We start from the raw sequence: 17,848 nt of genomic DNA on the forward strand, positions 1-17,848 counted from the left end.
CCCATTTCTTCATCCAGTCAGGATTTTGGAATGCATGTATATGTGCCTGGTATGTGCCTTTTCAAGGACTTGAACCTCTGCCAGCCGTGTGGGATCTGGTTTTCTATGCACAAGTCTTAACCGCTGCACTACATGACTCACCTAGTGCTTTAGAGAATTAGACACATTGTGCAGACTTTAAAATATTAGGTGATTAGGGCATTCCATTCTTGAAATACATGTGATCTTTGGCTAAAACAAAACAAAACAAAACAAAAGCCAAACAAACAAAAGAAACACGACATGTTCATTGTGGATATTTTCTTATAGCCCTATCTCTGTGCACATGCAGACTTACTTCCTTAGGCTACATTCTGAGACATGGAATTGCCTCGTTTAACCATAAAGGACGTCTAGTTCTTGGGCTGAGTTGCTCTTGTTTCTGATTCTGTCAGTTCTTACCCACAGTATGTGAGTGTCCATTTTCTCAGATCCTAGCATGGATCTCATTTTCGGGAACATCTTCTCTCTTTTGGGCCTCTTGGACGTGGGTATGGATAAGTGTCCCCCTGTGAACCAAGGGTCCCTTCCGAAGGAGATATCCCTATATACTGAGTCCTGGGTCCAGGCATGCAAAACTGAAGCAGGGAGATCTGAGTATGAATGGGGAGGCCTGGCAGCAGGTGAATTGCTGGACTGACTGTTTTGTGAGAGATAAGCCTGCATGTTTCAGAAACAGTGGGGGAGGCTCTGAAGTCATCTGACTCTGGGAATTTACAGAGATGATATTTGAGGTCGAAGACTAACTAAGAGGATTTTAGGCTCTGGGTCTACCTTTGCAAGGGCAACTCATGAAAAGGTGTGCCATGCTCCTATGAGACTGCGCTAGAAGAGGGGTTGGAAATGAGGGTAGAAAAGTAGGCAGTACCCTGGTAAGGAGTTTGCAAGTAACACAGATAGGTTGAGGAAGGGGACGCCAGTGGTCACATGGAGGTGGCCTAGCAGAGGGCAAGACTAGTTGCAGGGAAACTAGAGGCTGCCCCCATTGTTCTCCTGGTTAAGGAAATGACTCCAGCCCTGAGCAAAGTCAGAGAGGTGGAGGAACAGGGTCTGATTGGGAAGCGTTTTGGTTTTCCTTAGAAAGATTTAGATACCTATGAACTCCGGATGATGAGCGGTGAACCAGGGAAGAACAAAGTTTCTGTTTGGGGAGAAGTAGGTATATGTTTGAGAGAAAGAAAGGGAATTTCATTTTGGACTTGTTGAGTTTGAAATGACATCTCAGTAGAGGTGTCTAGCCAGAAGCTAGAAGTATTGGAGCCTAGATGTGTGTGTGTGACAGTTTCTTTGTAAAAACTGAGTTATGCAGCCTGGATGTGTGTGTGTCAGTTTCTTTGTAAAAACTGAATTATGCAGCTGCCTGAAGGTGTCAGTCAGGTTGCACTGAGATTGCCCTAGGGCCTGAGTTACTCCTCTTGGTGCCTGTGTGCCTTTGAGCAATATCAAAGAGTAGGAAAGGATGTAAATTCTTGCTATCTCAGACCTCAGACCCATCCCAGAGGAAACTACTGCCAACTATTTTTGTGTTTTTACAGAAATTTGTCTTTTCTTATTTTTAAGAAATAATTATTTAACTTTATTATTATTAATTATTATTATTATTTCCCATTTTGATCAGAGGCAGAGAGAGAGAGAGACAGCAAGAGAGAGAAAGTGAGAAAGCTAGCCACCAGGTCTGGGACTTGAACCATGTTCGGCCATGAGGGAGTCCAGTACCTCTGACCACCATGCCACCTGCTCACCCGAAATTTGTCTTGTGTGTGCACAGTAAATTCTACACTATTAAGTGGCCAAATATCTGCATAATGCTATTCCAGAAGGTGAAGAGATAGGGAAAGCTCTAGATACTCTTTCATGTAATATTATCTGAAAATTTCCCAAATCTAGAAAAACTTATACTATCTGGATCTAAGACATCCAAAGAGCCCCAAATGGATTCACCATATAAGACAATCCTCTCCAAAGCACATCATAGCCAAATTAGTAAAAATAAAAAAAAAAAAAAAGAATGTTCTAAAGATAGCAAGAGAGAAAAAACAAGTTACTCACAAAGGTTACCACATTTGACTCACATCAGACCTCTCAACCAAAATAATGCGAGTAAGGAAAGAATGAGAAGATATATCTAAAACTCTGAAAGAAAAAGTTTCAGCCAAGAAGAGATTATCCTTCAAACCAGAAGAAGTAAAATCATTACCAGATAAACAAAAATTAAAAGAATTCACCAATACTAGACCAGCTCTTTAGGAAGCAGTAAATGGATTACCACACCAGGAAAACGAGAGACAAATAGAAATAAGAGACCACAGAACAACTAAAAAAAACCAAAATGACCAACCAAATGGCAGAGATAAATCCAAATATATTGAGAGTAATGTTGATCTTTTGTGTTTTTTTGTTTGTTTGTTTGTTTTTTAGTTTTGTTATAGGGCATGTATGCTCACCTGAGAGATACAGAGAAGAAAAAGAAAAAAATTACCCATCTGGGGGATGGCCACACTACATTCTCTTCTACTCCATTTTCCTCTAGGGATTTTTTGGCAACATGCACATGTGTCCAGTGTGATTTTTAAGCTGTCAAGCTAGGGATTCTTTATTTTTTAAAAAATTGTTTTCTTTTAAGAGAGAGTGTTTTTTGTTATAGAGTGCGTGTACTTGCCAGAGAGACACAGAGAGAGAAAAATTGAGAAATTTCTTTCTTCCCCCCGGAGATAGCCATACCACAATCCCTTACCCTCCATCCTTTTCTCAGGATTCTGGCCATGCATGCACACACGCCTGGTATGAGTTTAAGCCACCAGGTCCACGACTCCAACCACAGTCAACTACATGGGAATCCAGTGATGTAACCATTACGCTATCCCTTGAGGTCCCTTGAATTCAGAATTCTAACCACCCAGTGGGCCATGGTTCCTAGCTGCCTAACCTCAATGCCACCTGCTGGCCGAATGTTGATTGCTAATGGACTAAATTCTTCACTTAAAAGACAACAATTGGTTGAATGGATAAAAAAATCAGGAATCTTCTATATCTTGCTTACAAGAAACATATCTCATTAATAAGGACCTGCATAGAGTTAACTTGAACAGGTGGAAAAAATCTTTAATACAAACAGAAAAGACCAGAATCACAATACTGATATCGGATAAAATAGATTTCAAGATAAAAATGATAAAAGGAAAAAAGATACTATATAGTATAAGAAGGATTTATTCACCTAGAAGATATAACAATTGTAAATATTTACGCACTCAACGCTGGGGCATCCAAATGGATAAAAGAAAGACTGCCAAATATAAAGGGAGAGACTTGACTACAGCACACTAATTGTTGGAGATTTCAACACTCCTCTGTCACAACCGGCGAGGTCATCCAGACAAAAAATAAACAGAGAGCTTTAGGAGTTAATTGATAACTGTAGACCAGTTGGACATGACAGACCTTTATAGGACATTTTACCCAACAACTATAAAATACACTTTTTTCTCATTCTCACATGGAACCTTTTCAATGACTGACCATATAGTAGGGCAAGACTTTACAAATTTAAAAGTGTAGGAACTATATCCAGCACCTTTTCTGACCACATGGAGTTAAACTTGAAATCAACGACAAAAAGAGCCTTCAAACATACCTAAAAATAGGGAAACTGAACAACTCCTAAATGACTTCAAAATTACTGAAGTAATCAAGACTGAAATAAAAAGATTTATTGAAACCAATGATTATGACACTCCAGAATCCTTGGGATACAGTGAAAGCAGTCATTAGAGGGACGTTCATAGCAATTAGTTCTCTCAAGAAAAAAAAAGGTAGCAAATAAGCAACTTGACAATCTCAAGGAACTGGCAAAGCAACAACAACAAAAAACCCCAAAATACCAGAAAAGAAAGAATAGAGATTAGAGGTGGAATAAACGAAAGAATAAAAGAACTATACCAAAAAAAAAAAAAAAAAAAAAGAAAGAAAGAAAGAATCCCAAAACTAGTTTTTTTTTTTGGAGAGGTTTTTGCTATTAGGGCACGTGCGCTCGCCAGACAGACAGAGAGAGACATAGAGACAGAAAACGAGAAATCACCCCCCAGAGGGGATGGTCACGCCGCAATCCCTTCTCCATTCTCCTCCCAGGATCTTGGGCACGCACGCACATGCACCTGGCGTGAGTTTTAAGCCACCAGGTCCGGGACGCGAACTGTGGTCGACTACGTGGGAGTCCAGCGACATAGCCATTACACTAACTGCTGGTTCCCACAAAACTAGTTTTTTGAGAGTATGAACAAAATTGACAAACTGTTAGCTAGACTAGTCAAGGCAAAGACAAAAAAGAATCCTAAATATGAACAGGAATGAAGCTGGTAATGTTTACAACAGTCATATCAGAAATACAAATAATAGGGTCCGGCAGGTGACATGGTGGTTAAGAACGCTGAACTCCCACATGGCCAACCACAGTTCAAGTCCCGGATCTGGCAGCTTACTTTCTTGCTTTCCTTCTCTCCCACACTCTGTCCCTCTCTAGTCAAGTGAAAATAAAGTTAAATAAAAATTTAAAAATAAATACAAATAAATATAATAGAATATTATGAGTGACTATATGCCAACAAAATAGAAAACCTGAATGAGATAGACACATTTTGGACTTATACAAGCTACCTAGATTAAACCAGAAAGAAATAGAAAGCCCGAATAGATTAGTATAAGCAGTAAGATTGAGTCAGTGATAGTGTCCGTACAAGGAAAAGCTCAGGTCCTGATGGCTTCGCTTCTGAATTTTACAAAACATTTAAAGAAGATTTGACTCCAATACTCCTCAAAATATTTCTGAAAATCCAAAAGGAAGGAATCTTTCCAAACTAAATTCTATGAAGCCTGCATCAGTTTGATACCAAAAGAGGACAAGGATGTTACAAAAAAAAAAAAAAAGAAAAAGAAAACTACAAACCAATATCCCTGATGAATACAGATGCAAAAATCCTCAACAAGATAATAGCAAATCCAATCAAACTGCAGACTGAAAAGATTATACACCGTGACCTGGTAGGCTGTATCCCAGGGATGCAAGAATGGTTCAATATACCAAAACAATAAGTGTAATAGAATATATTAACAGATGGAAATATTAGAGCCATATAATCATATCAATTGATGCCGGGAAAGCGTTTAAAATACAGCATCCTTTTATAATTAAGTGTGAGCACATTAGATCTAGATGGGATATTTCTGAACACTGTACAAGCCATATATGACAAACCCATTGTTAATATCATACTAAATAGAGAAAAGTTGAATGCTTTCACACTAAATAGTAGAACAAAACAAAGCTGCCTACTTTCTCTATTCTATTTCAACATAGTGCTGAAAGTCCTAGCCAATGCAGTCAGACAGGAGAGTAAAATAAAAGGCATTGAAAAAGGAAAATAAGCTATTTTTTTCCTATTAACAGTAATAAATGAGTTCAGTTAAGTGACAGGATGCAAAGTCATATGAAAATCTGTAGCATTTTTATGCACCGACAGTGAACAGACTGAGGCAGAAGTAAAGAAAGCAATCCTGTTTACAGTAGCCACAAAAACAAAAAGCACACCCTAGGAATAAATCTTACCAACGAGGTGAAAGAACTAAACTGAAAAAAGAAATTGTGATACAAAAAGAAAAAAAAAAAAGACATCCATCCCATGCTCTCCTGGATTGGAAGAATCAATATAATCAAAATGTCAATTCTTCTCAAATTAATTTACAAGATCAATGAATTCTGATCAAATTACCAAGGAAGTTCTTCATAGAAATAGAAAGAACGATTGAAAAATTTACCTGGAGTTATAGAACACCTCATTTCACCAAGGCAATACAATGCAAAAAGAATAGAGCAGGAGGCATCTCATTACCTGACCTACAAAATATATTACAAAGTGGTGATAATTAAATCAGCATGGAAAACAGATACATAGACTGGTAGAATACATAGAGAATCCAGAAATAAACCCTAAAACGTACGGCCAACTAATCTTTGAAAAAGGACACTAGACAGTGCAGTAGAGAAAAGAAAGTCTTTAAAGCAAATGGTAGTTAAGAAGTTGGACTCCCTTGGGACCAGCTAATGGTGTTATGGTTATGTCACTGGATTCCCACATGACTGACCGTGGTTCAAGTCCTGGACCTGGAGACCTAAAACTCATGCTGGGTGCGTTTACTTACATCACCAGAATCCCAAGAGGAGAGTGGAGGAGAGGGGATTGTGCTGTGACCACCCCCCTTGGATGTTGATTTCTTGCTGTCTTTCTCTCTGTCTCTCTAGAGAGCGCACAAACCCTATAGCAAAAATCCCACTCTTCTCCTCCTCCCTAAATAAAAAACAATCTGGATTTCCATATGGCCGACCGTGATTCAAATTCCAAACATGACAGCTTAAAAATCATGCCAGGTACTTGGGCATGCGAGCCCAAGATCCAGAGAGGAGAATGGAAGAGAAGGGCTTTCAGTGTGTCCATCTCCCCTGTAGAGTGATGTCTCACTTTTTTCGCTCTTATCTCTAGTGAGCATGTGTGCCCTATGGCAAAAACCTTAAAAACAAACAAACAAACAACCTATAAATAGAATTATCATGTGACTCAGTAATTCTACTCCTGGGTATTTATCCAAAGGATATGAAAGCACTCAATTGAGAGGACATTTGCACTTCCATGTTTATCACTACTATTTGCAATCGCAAAGGCTTGGAATCAACCTAAGTGCCCAAGAACTGATGACTGGGTTGAAAAATTGTGGCACATATACACGGTAGGTAGAGTGTTATTCAGCCATAAGGAACAATGAGACACTATCATTTGTCTCACAGTGGTTGTCTGTGGAAGGCCTACTACTAAGTGAAATAAGCCAGACTTTTGAAAGACAGACACTATATTTCCATTCTAATATACTAGAATGTCTGCACTTTGTGGCAGAAATGGAAAGATCTGAAAATATGGTAGTAGGAAGAATAAATGTACATACCAGAGTCTGTAAGGGAAAGGAATGGATGGTAGAAATGGGCAGGAGGGGCAAGGGGAAGAAACACTCAACAGACCCAAGAATGTAAAATTCTCTATTGAAAATGATATACATAGTAATATCCTTGATTCGATTGTCATAAATAAATAAAATAAAGATTATGTTTGAGCAGGGGATCAGACAGTGGCACAGTGATAAAACATAAGGCTCTATAGGGTGGACCTACATAGGAAGGTTCTGGGTTCACATCCAGAGACCTCCCTGAGTATACTGGTCATGCACTTTTTCTTGATTCAGGGCTGGCTGAGGCTAGGTGTGGATTTTGGTGCTGAGACTATTGGGAGTGCTGTCTCTCTGTCTCTGTGTACCTTATGGACAAAATATTTGGTTGTTGGAAAAGTCATTATACATTTTTGCATAGAAAAATTAAAAATAGGCATGGTTTTTCTGACAACCCAATAGTTAAAAAAAAAATCTTGTTTGAAAAGCACACAGTAGTGATTAAATATGCATTTTTAGAAAGTATATTACATAGATGTATACATTTTTTTTTGAGAGAGAGATTTTTTGCTATAGGATGTGTGTGCTCACTGGAGAGACAGAGAGAGACAGAAAGCGAGAAATCACTCCCCAGTGGGGGCGGCCATGCCACAGTCCCTTCTCCATTCTCCTCTTGGGATTTTGGGCACACACATACACATGCCCAATGTGAGTTTTAAGTTGCCGGGTCTGGGATTTGAACCGTGATCGACTATGTAAGAGTCCAGCAATGTAACCATTTCGCCATCTGCTGGTCCTGAGATAAACATTTTTAAAAGTGAATCCCTCATATGATCACTTTCCAGTTTTATCACTGTTAACAGTATAATATGTAGGGACCAGCAGTTAGCATAATGGCTAATGCCGTGGGCGACCATGTAGTCAACCGTGGCTCGAGTCCTAGATCCAGTGGCTTAAACTCATGCCCGGGCGCATGTGCGTCCATGCCCAAGATCCCAGCAGGAGAATGGAGAAGGGATTGCGGCGTGGCCATCCCCCTGGGGGGGGGGGTGATTTCTCACTTTCTTTCTCTCTTTCTGGAGAGCGCACATGCCCTATAGCAAAAACCTCTCAAAACAACAAACAAGCAAACAAAACAAACAGTATAACATGTAGACCTTTGTCTCTCTCTCTCATACACACACACACACACACACACACACACACACACTTTTTAAAGTTTATGTGTTTTATTCATGATAGAGAACATTTGCATGTGCTAGATAGAGAAGCACCCTTGACAGGATTGCATCACATTGCAATATCCTTTCCCCAGCTCTAGCTTTTCAGGATTTTGGGTATCCATGTATGAGCCTGGCAATTTTTCTGGCTGATCCAGGTTTCAAACCTGCTGTTGGTCATGTGGTTTTCAGCACTGTGGTTCAGTTGACTACCAACTACACCGTCATGCTGCCCGCCCCATATGTGTATTTAATATTTTTAATTGCTGGAGGGCATGTGCACTTGAGAGTGAGACAGAGGTAGGAGAGGGAGAAAACATATCCTGACGGGGGTGAGCATGGTAGTGCTGCAGTCCGTTCTCCATTTCTGTATCCTGTTGGGATTTTGGGCATGCACACATTCAGTTTTTTTTTTTTTTTTGAGAGGTTTTTGCTATAGGGCGCGTGCACATGCCAGACAGACAGAAAGAGACATAGAGACAGAAAGCAAGAAATCACCCCCCAGGGGATATGGTCACGCCGCAATCCCTTCTCCTCCATTCTCCTCTCGGGATCCTGGGCATGCACGCACATGTGCCCGGTGTGAGTTTTAAGCCACCGAACCGCAGTTGACTGTATGGGAGTCCAGCAACATAGCCATTACACTAACTGGTGGTTCCCACTCAGAGTATTTTTGAAGCCACTAAGGCTAGGATTCTAACTGTGGTTGGCCATGTGGGATCCAGCTCCCTCAACCACTCACTAGACTACAGGGCTGTCTCACCTATTTTTTTACATGGGGATATATTGAGAAGATGATGGCCTGACAGGTGGTGTGGTGGTTAAGGGCACTGGATTCCCACATGACTGACTGTGGTTCAAGTCCCAGACCTAGTGGCTTGCTTTCTTGTCCCCCCCCACCCCATCTCTCACTCTGTCCCTCTCTGGTCACATTAGGATAAATAAATAAATAAATAAAGTTGAATAAGAGAATTCTTTGAGAATAATAAAAAATAAAGATGACAGATCTCATAATGTATAATCTCACCGATATCATCATCATCATCATCCTTATTAGGAAAGCAAACAAACAGATGCATACTGTGGCTTAGAAAAACTAACATAGTCCAGAAAGATAGAAAATAAAAAATTAAAGTCTCCCTAACTTTCCTGACCTTACCTTCCACTGGACAGATGTCCCTCTCTTTACGGTAATCTCTGTTAACAGTTTCTCCAGAAAACTCATAATGCAAATAGAAAATATTTTGTGTCCCTCTGTGTGTGTATGTGTCTTTTTAATGCACTTAAAAGGGATCCTACTGAACATGTTGTCTACATTTTTTCTTTTAGACTTCACACATCTTAGGTCTTTATCAGCTCTTGTAGCTTTACTTCATTCCCTTTGATGGGTTATTGGCAAAGGGAAGGTCAGGGAGTCTCCTATTATTTTTTAATTGCATCCTAGTGATGCACAGTGATGCTCTGTCTAGAATTTTAATTTTTCCAGTAATACTGTGGTGAGCATCTTGTATAGGTATCCTTGTTCCCTCATGAAAATATTTCTGGAGGATGGTAAGAAGGGAAATTTAAAGAATGGTTTATGGGGCCAGCAGGTGGCATGGTGGTTAGAGCCTTGGACTCCCATATGGCCAACTGGGGTTGGTTAGAGTTTAGGACCTGGCAGCTTGCTTTCTCACTTTCACTCTTTCTCTCTGGTGCACACAGTCACCCTATATCAAAATTTAAAAAATAATAATAATAATAAATAAATACTTCCTTTTTAAAAACGTTTATAAAGAGTGGTTTATGTAAGTGTCATTGATCATTTGTTGTATAACCATTTCTGGAGTGGTCATAGTTACCGGTACTTTCACACTTGGTGAGCAAATGCTTTTCCATATGTCCTTGTCCAAACTCAGTGTTAGTAACCTGAGAAAAACTTTTGGGGGTGTGTGTCTTGTTATGTGGCACTACTGGATAGAACTTTGTCAGTGCCTCTGTGTAAGGATGAAGGGGACTTTTCAGTTATGGAGCCTGGGAACCTTGCCTGGGGAGTGGAGGTGGACTCAGGCACATGGGAGCCAGGGCAGGTGTTCCTCAGGAAGCAGTGTTCCCATCGAGCAGGTGCTTGGATGAGCCAAGGGGATGATGCTGAGCAGAGGGTGCCAGCATCGGGTCATCTGCCTGCTTTGGCCTAGGAGGCGTGATGGAGGTGAGGTTCTTACCTCTTGGTTCTGAGGGTGGAAGCCCACATCCATCTCCAGGGTGGCTCAGCCGAAAGGGTGTAGAATGGGCTTTTCCATTTTATAACCAAAAACATTGAGCCTTTCAGAGCATTTTACTCCCTTCATGAACTTTCAAAAATCCATGTAATTTTGAAAGGCTGGCAGTTCCCCTCTGCAGTAGAGTTTTCTTTAGAACAAAGGAAGGTTTTTCCATTTCTTTGTTTTGACCCAAATTGTCTGTGATTTCGCTTTTTAAATGTGGAAATGGAGACTACTTTTTGACATTTCCTTCTTGTCACATTGAATTTTTTGTGTTAATAATTTTGAGATTAATTTCTAACAGAATTAGTTTTATTTAACTTTATTTACTTATTTTTAATTTGACCAGAGAGGGACAGAGCGAGAGAGAGAGAGAGAGGGAAAGTGAGAAAGCAAGCCGCCATGTCTGGGACTCGAACCGCGGTCAGCCATGTGGGTGTCCAGCGCCCTTATCACCATGCCACCTGTCAGCCCCGAGATTAATTTAAATATTACCCCAGCAAATATATTTTGTTTCTCTCACTCTCTTTTTGACATCCTTTTCAGTCATATAGTGGTACTTATTATATCATAATACTTTTATATTACTTTTCCTTTATAAAAGTAGGGAATGCTATGTTTTCTTGCTCATTTTTCCTTTTAAAAAGGAAACATCGGTATTCTAATATAGGGCAGTATAATTTTTCACATGTGAGAAGATTTATGTCTTATAATTTCATATGAGAAATGATTGAGACTGAGTATGTGGTGTCCAACAGTTCTTCCTAATTAATCATGTTGAGTTCTGATGGAAACATGGGAGAAACTGGAGCTTTCTTTGTGTAGTTGGTTGACTCAGAAACAAAATCACATTAATATGTGGAAGGAAACTTAGAACATTTCTCTGGGTCCCATCCTTTTTTTCCTTTTTTTTTCTGCCAGAGGGTGCATGCACTTGTCAGGGAGAGAGAGAGGGGGATATGGTCACACTACAGTCCTTTTTCTTCCATTTCTTCCTTCCTCGCTGGATTTTGAACACTATGTGCACGTATACCCAGTTTGCCTTTCAAGCCTTTGGGGCCAGGATTTGAACGTGAACCATGTGGGATACGGCTTCCTTAACCTCTCTGAATAAGAGGGCTGGCCCTCTAGTTTCCATCCTTTAATTAAGTCATCATGTCACTTAGATATGCCAGCCTATTGTGGGCACTCAAAAAATGGGATTCAGTTCCTTCTGTGTTTTCAGTTTTTGCTATAGGGTGTGTGCGCTTGCTAGTAAGAGCCAGGAAGAGAAGTAAAGTGAGAAATCATCTTCCAGGGAGGATGGCTATACTACAATCCCTTCTCCTTCATTTTCCTCTTGAAATTTTGGGGCATGCATTCATGTGCTCCTGGAGTGATTTCTACGTTGCTGGATCCGGGATTTGAACCATGGAGTCAGCCATGTGGGATTCAGTGTCTTCACTGCCTCACCACCTGCTGGCCCTCCTGCATTTTTGAAACACCTAGATATGCAGCGTACTGTGCCAGCAAAATTATGCACTTCATTGGAATAGAGCCCCTCAAAATTATTTCAAAATCTCAATCTCTTATTGGAGGGAGACCAGCAGATAGTGTAATGGTTATGTTGTTGGACTCCCATGTTGCCGACTGTGGTTCGAGTCCCGGACCAACCTGGCAGCTTGAAACTCACACTAGGCATGTGTGCATGCATGCCCAGAATCCCGAAAGAAGAGTGTGGAGGGAAGGGATCGAAGCATGGCCATCTCTCCTGGGCTGTGGTTTCTCACTTTCTGTCTCTCTGTCTCTCCAGTGAGTGCACCTGCCCTATTGCAAAAATCTCTTTAAAAACTGAAAAAAAATCTCAACTGGAGGTTTATTTCCTAAACGTACGAGGTTTTTGTTTTTGTTTTTTCCTTTTTTTCCTTCTTTCTTTAAACATTTTGTGCATAGCTAGTTACACATTAGTGAATAGTGATGTTTGTACTTGGTGTGATAAGGTGATAATCCTGCCAGGTTCAAGATAGATTCTTCTGTTTTTACTGTTCAAGTATCTTTTTGCTTTTAATAGCCCTCCTTTTTTCCTCCTTCTCTCTTGCAGTATGACAAATACACATCAATAAAAGAAATATAATAACCTGTGAAACCATTTTTTTTTCTTAAATAGGAAGAAGGTTCTATAGAGTATTAACTATTTAGAGTAGTATTGTTTTAAGAGCGTGTCTCCTCCCCCCTCCTTTTTAGAAATAATGTGATCTCTTTGAAAACATATTTTTCATTAGAAACAGTATTTACATGAATATATTTTTTATTTTTAAGTAAATAAATATTTTTAATTTCTTAGTTTTAGTTTCTAATATGATGGATATGCATAACTAACCCACTTAAACAAAAGCTTGTTGGGATCCTAATACATTTTTTAGACTAGTAGTTTTTTTCAATGTATTAGTATCTTAAATCACGTAGAAAACAAAAAGTAAAGTTATGAACTATTGGTGCAATATTACTTTCATAATTCCCACATTTTTTGGTTTTGGAGATATTTTTGCTATAGGGTGCGTATGCTTGCCAGAAAGAGAGAGGCAGAGAGACAGAAAGCGAGAACACACACACACACACACACACACACACACACACACAGTGGGGATGGCCACGCCACAATCCCTTCTTTTCCATTCTTCTCTCAGGATTTTGGGCATGCACACCCATGCACCCGGCATGAGTTTAAGCCACCGGGTCTGGGACTCAAACCGCAGTTGACTCTGTGGGAGTCCAGCGACATAGCCATTACACCAACTGCTGACTGCAATCTTTATTTCTTCATTCAGTCTTATTGAGGATCCCTTCTTTGTAATGAGTCACTTCTTTCTTGGGGCTTTCAGAATTCTTTGCCTTTCAAAAGTTTAGTATAATGTGTTTTCCTGTGGACTTTTTTTTTTTTTCTGTTTTTATTAATTTATTTATCTCAGGGGGCAGGAGCCCCTGATAGGGCCTCATCACACTGTTTCCCCCACCCCAAGCCTTCCAGCTACCCAGGATCACAGGTGCACCCAATGTGTTCAGGGTGACCCATGATCTAAACCACTTGGCTCCAGTTTCACACAGCAGCATTCCCTCTGTTCCACTATGGCCAGGCTGCTTTGAGTTCATCTTACTTGGAGTACATTGAGCTTCTTATCTTCATGTCCTTCAGTAAATGTGGGAAGTTTTCAGCCATTATTTTTTCAAATGTTTTTGTGTGAAGAGGCTCTAAGACTTTGGGCATAGAAGAAGTTCCAGCCTTAAGTATTTTATTCTCTCTTCTGGGCCATTCTGCATCTAGAACCATGTTTGTCCGATTGTCAGGTCATGAGTTCTCTTGGCTGTGATTTTCGGAAGAGAAGAGCAGCTTTGGTGTGAAGAGCAGAGCAGCTTTGGTGTACCCTGTTCACCGTGCCAAATCCCAATGCCTTATTTTCTTCACCAGAAAACTGAAATCACCGCAGGTCAATGGCACCTGGTCAGCCAATCACCTAGGACTGTCCTTGAGACAAGGTGCTCAGGCAGCTGTAGGACGAGTTCTGAGGGTGGCCATTGGCCAAGGGTCACTGTACCGTGAGCGAGACTCCCACGCAGGACCTTGGTCCCTTCGTGGTGACCCATAAACTGTTACTGAACTCAAATCAGGTTCACTTGCCCAAGCGCTAGAAAACAAACCCTAGGCACATGGTGTGATGATGGAAAGTACAGCTTTATTGCAAGGTACAAGCAAGGAGCGCGGCAGCTCATGCTGAAAAGACCTGATCTCGTTTTAAAAGCTTGTCTTAAAAATAGACAATAGTTTGGGACCAGCAGTTAGCGTAATGGCTATGTCGCTGGACTCCCACATAGTCGACTGCGGTTCGCATCCTGGACCCGGTGGCTTAAACTCACGCTGGACGCATGTGTATGCGTGCCCAAGATCCTGAGAGGAGAATGGAGGAGAAGGGATTGCGGCGTGGCCATCTCCCCTGGGGGGGGTGATTTCTCTCTCTCTCTCTCTCTCTCTCTCTCTCTCTCTCTGTCTGGCGAGTGCATGTGCCCTATTGCAAAAACCTCTAAAAAAAAAAATCGACAATAGTTTCCCTCCAAATTAATGTGCTAATTAGAAGTCTAGAATTTTAGCACTGAAAGTGAATTTTAGAGTCTTCTCCAGGCCAGCTTCATTGCCTAGTGGCTAAGGGTGCTGGACCCACATGACCAACTACCATTTGTATTCCTACCCTGGCAGCTTGAAAGCTATACTGGGTGTATGTGCGTGTGTGCCAGAAATCCTGATTGGGTAGCGAAATGGAGGAGAAGGGATTGGAGTGTAACCACACCCCATTGAGGAGTTGCTTTTACTCTCTCTCTCTGTCTCTCTGTTTCTCTGTCTCTCTGTCTCTCTCTGCCAAGTGCATGGTGCTTTCTGGCAGAATCTTCTCCAGCTTTTCACCAGGTTCTGAAATCCCTTTTATTGGACCTCTGTTTGCTTTATAGTCATCTAATTTCTTTACATTTGTGATGGGGACTTCTCTCGCAGAGCAGCCCAGTCCCTCTGGGTTGTACTTCATGGAAATCCCTTGTCTATTCATCAGAAACCTACCTACGGTAGAACAGTGAAGAAACAAAGACATGGCCCCACCATAAAACTACTTTATACGAATTCTTCTTTTCATTGCCAGATGGAGGTTACCATCATGTGTGACTAGCTGGTTTCCTCTTGGTGCCTTGAGACAGGCACTCAGTAATGCTTAGAGAACAAATTCTTTCTCAATTTCTTACGACTTAAACTGGTAATTTGGCGTACGTCTTTTTTGCCTGTATTTGGAAATGTGTGAGGGGAAGGGAGCTCTGTAGGGTAGATGCAGTCAGATTTAGGCTCTCTTTTTCCACTGGTTAAAATGCAAGTGTTCTATAGAGATGTTCTACAGATAGACTGATAACGTATGGCAGACTGTCCAGCAAAGTCAGAAGCGATCCACTTGTTTGCTGACTCTTTATCCTCATCCTTGCCAGCAGACTTGTGCAGAAGAGCACTGCGAGCTGTAAGCTTCCTAACCGCTATTCTGTTTTAGCTCTTGTGTGGAGGAGTAAAAGGGGATGCCTTTGAGAATATAGCACGGTCATGTGCCACTTGGCGGCGTTTCAGTCACTAGTGGACACGACAGCGGAGCGATGGCATATACTGTCTAGGTTTGCATGAATACCCTCTGTGATGTCCACACAATGATGAAATGGCCCAGTGATGGATTTCTCAGAATGTATCCCTGTTGTTAAGCAATGCATGACTAAAATCTGGGAAACTTTAAGACCTAAAACATTAGACATTGAAGATCTCACAGTACCCGGAGCATATCAAGGAAAACTGACTTCACTGGAATGTCTTCTGGATTATTCTACAGGACTCTGGAGTTTAAGAATTCAACTTTTTTTTTTTTTTTTTTTGAGAGGTTTTTGCTATAGTCCACATGTGCTCATCAGAAAGACAGAGAGAGACAGAGACAGAAAGTGAGAAATCACCCCCCAGGGGGATGGCCATGCCACAATCCCTTCTCCTCTATTCTTCTCTCGGGATCTTGGGCACGCACACACACACACCCGCCCAGCGTGAGTTTAAGCCACTGGGCCCGAGACTTGAACTGTGGTTCACTATAGGGGAGTCCAGTGACATAGCCATTATGCCAGCTGCCATTATGCCAACCCGCAGAAGGTTGTGTTACTTCTTCTCTTTGTCATGTTGGCCCCATGTGTTTGCCTGCCCAAAATCCCAAGAGAAGAATGGAGGAGAAGGGCATGGCCATCTCCCGGTGGGTGATTTCTCACTTTCCCTCTCTCTGCCTCTCTCCAGCAGGCAAATGCACCTATGGCAAAAAAAAAAAAAAAAGTCATTCCTTACCGAAGACCCAGTGCTGAAGTGAAAGGCCTGACCAGGTGCCTGCTTGCCAGCCTCTGTGTTGTTCTGAGCATGCCAAGGCCAGAGAGCCTGTTGCTGTCCATGGGCACAGTTGTATCCAGGCAGAGCCTGAGACTAGAACTCAAGATTTTTGACTGTCGGCCTACTAAGACATTAAAAGAGGCAGAAACTCCTGCTTGTGTAATTGGTCACATTTTTAAACTTACCAGAGTTCATGTGGCAAGTCATACCAGTGGGGAGCGGGATGTAGACCTTTTTTCTCCCTTCTTCAAAGCCATGCTGGGTCTCCTGGTATCTCTAGCTTCCTGCTCTGGGCCCGAGCAGCAAGGTGGTTGCTGACATATTCTTCCTTCCAGGCTCTGTGTAGATGTGGATGTCCTTGCTGGCCTTTGAGATAGCCCTCTTACCTGGCCTACCTCTGGCCTGTGCCTCCCCTCCCCCCCAGCTGCCATGAGTACTTGGGGGGGAGTCTAGCAGCCCCACTTCTTGCTCATTCTTTCCTATTCCCTCCTTTGTCCCCTCTACTTCCCCCTCCCAGAGAAAGTTCATGGTCTTCCGCTTTGTGAGGTGTGGACTCTTCAGCTCCGTACCCAGCCCGGTTAGCTTGTCCCTTCATCGCAGGTGGCTTCCCCAGCTGCTCAGGCATCCTCATTCCCCTCTGCTGGACAGGCTGTGATCCCAGCCCCTGACTGCGTGAGAGAGAGTTTACTGGAGCTCCTCGTGCACACGGGTCAGGCCCTGGGCCCAGCCGCCGTGGCTGTGTGTGTGATGTTTTTGGAGCCCATTCCTTTCCTGCCTTCATCCTCTAGGCCTTCACCTGGGCTGTGTGCAACTCAGGAGTGTGTTCTGCTCTTGGCACAGTCTCCTGTTTAATCTTCTTTAAATGCAGCAGTTTTGAAGTCAGCCTCTCCCTAGTCCCTCTTAACCATTTGCATAGCTCCTTGTTGGCCACAGGAGAACCCTAGACTTCTTAGCTAGCCACTCCGAGCCTGCTGCGCTCCGCTCCAGGTGCTTCCTCCATTTTCCCCCTGGCCACAGCCTGTGCACTTGGCTCCTTGCCTCACACCCGGGTCCCTGGAAATCGTCAGCTTCTTCACATAGTCACCACTTCTGTGATCACTTGACACTCGTTTTATTAAGCAGATGTTAGGAGAGACGAACTGCTTTCTTCACAGTGAGGAATGGGTCCCGGGGCAGGAGAGTCAGTCTCCCTGCCCAGCACCTCCCTGGTCAGTGTCTTGTATTGTGTCTACGAGTTTGTAAGTGTGAAGGCAGAGGTCACATCCTCCCCAGCAAGTATTTTGAACAGGAATTTTTTTTTCTCATTACGTAATTATTTTGGCTTTTTTTGATTAAGTTCTGTACATTCCCATTTTAGCTTAGCAAGAATTATAATGTTAAAATTAAGGTTAAAGAAAAAGTACGAATATAAACTCACCTCCAGACTTACCTTAGAAAACTTAATT

General features: G+C 41.9%; 1 protein-coding gene across 5 annotated transcripts in view; it reads left to right on the plus strand.

Moving 5' to 3' along the window:
- Positions 1 to 17,848, plus strand: part of TENT4B (terminal nucleotidyltransferase 4B) — a gene marked incomplete at its 5' end in the record, with an annotated part of 102,030 nt that overhangs the window by 53,308 nt on the left and 30,874 nt on the right.

The sequence above is a fragment of the Tupaia chinensis genome, unplaced genomic scaffold, assembly GCF_000334495.1.
Source record: "Tupaia chinensis unplaced genomic scaffold, TupChi_1.0 Scaffold000422_1, whole genome shotgun sequence".
NCBI classification, from domain to species: Eukaryota; Metazoa; Chordata; class Mammalia; order Scandentia; family Tupaiidae; genus Tupaia; species Tupaia belangeri.